The sequence below is a fragment of the Mus caroli genome, chromosome X (assembly GCF_900094665.2).
Source record: "Mus caroli chromosome X, CAROLI_EIJ_v1.1, whole genome shotgun sequence".
In the NCBI taxonomy this organism is placed as follows: domain Eukaryota; kingdom Metazoa; phylum Chordata; class Mammalia; order Rodentia; family Muridae; genus Mus; species Mus caroli.
The window spans coordinates 96,387,154-96,388,808 of NC_034589.1; the positions used below are offsets into that span (position 1 = coordinate 96,387,154).

General features: G+C 44.2%; 1 pseudogene; it reads left to right on the forward strand.

Annotated features, from left to right (window-relative positions):
• The first annotated feature begins 545 nt into the window (after window positions 1–545).
• On the forward strand, window positions 546–1,129 carry LOC110286314 (annotated as a pseudogene).
• Window positions 1,130–1,655: the final 526 nt, after the last annotated feature.

The window sequence follows — 1,655 nt, forward strand, 5'->3', positions numbered from 1 at the left end:
ACCATGTGGTTGCTGGGATTTGAACTCTGGACCTTCGGAAGAGCAGTCGGGTGCTCTTACCCACTGAGCCATCTCACCAGCCCCAGGACCAGCAGTCTTAATTAATCTGGACCCCCGAGATCTCGCAAACAGTGGACCACCAAATAGGCAGCATACACCAGCTGATAATGAGGTCCCCAACACACATACAGCAGAGGACTGCCGGGTCTGTGTTCATTCAGAAATGATGTGCCTAACCCTCAAGAGACTAGAGGCCCCAGGGAGTTTAGAGGTCAGGTGGGGTGGGGGGTGAGGACATCCAAGTGGAGACAGAGGGCTGGGGAGTAGGTGTGGGATGTGGAGCAGTCAGAGGGTGGATGGGGGCAGGGAATAAAATATGGAGTGTAAAAAATAAATAAATTTAAAAGGGGGGGCATCTGGCTCCCGCTCTCACAGCCATTGCAGTACATTGAGCTCCATAGAGACAGCGCTGGGGCAAGCGAGAGCAGGACGGACAGGCGCTGGGCAACTCTGCCTTGCGGAAGAAAAGCAACTAAACATGGGCAATGAAGCCGAAAGGCAAAATGCCCTTATATGCATTCTTTGTGCAAACCTGGCGGGAGGAGCACAAGAAGAAGCACCCGGATGCTTCTGTCAACTTCTCAGAGTTCTCCAAGAAGTGCTCAGAGAGGTGGAAGACCATGACTGCTAAAGAAAAGGGGAAATTTGAAGATATGGCAAAGGCTGACAAGGCTCGTTATGAAAGAGAAATGCAAAGGGAGACCAAAAAGAAGTTTAAGGACCCCAATGCACCCAAGAGGCCTCCTTCGGCCTTCTTCTTGTTCTGTTCTGAGTATCGCCCCAAAATCAAAGGTGAGCATCCTGGCTTATCCATTGGTGATGTTGCAAAGAAATAGGAGAGATGTGGAACAACACTGCAGCGGATGACAAGCAGCCCTATGAGAAGAAGGCTGCCAAGCTGAAAGAGAAGTATAAGAAGAATATTGCTGCCTACCGACCAAGCTAAAGGAAAACCTGATGCAGCGAAAAGGGGGTGGTCAAGGCTGAAAAGAGCAAGAAAAAGAAGGAAGAGGAAGATGAGGAGGAGGATGAAGAGGAGGAAGACGACGATGAAGAAGATGATGAATAAGTTGGTTCTAGCGAAGTTTTTTTTCTTATCTATAAAACATTTAACCCCTCCTGTACACAACTCACTGCTTTTAAAGAAAAAAGAAATGTAAGGCTGTGTAAGATTTCTTTTTAAACTGTACAGTGTCTTTTTTTGTATAGTTAACACACTACAGAATGTGTCTTTAGATAGCCCTGTCCTGGTGGCATTTTCAATAGCCACTAACCTTGCCTGATACAGTCTGGGGGTTGTAAATTGGCATGGAAATTTAAAGCAGGTTCTTATTGGTACACAGCACAAATTAGTTATATATGGGGACAGTAGTTTGTTTTTTGTTTTCCTTTGGGTTTTATTTTTGGGTTTTATTTTTTTTTCATCTTCAGTTGTCTGTGATGCAGCTTATACGAAGATAAGTGTTCTGTTAACTGATGTAATTGCAAAAAAAAAAAAAATTCGACTGTTTTGTTGACATTCTGAATGTGTCTAAGTAAATACTTTTTAAAATTTATTTTTTTAAAAAAAAAATTAGAAACTGCCGGGCAGTGGT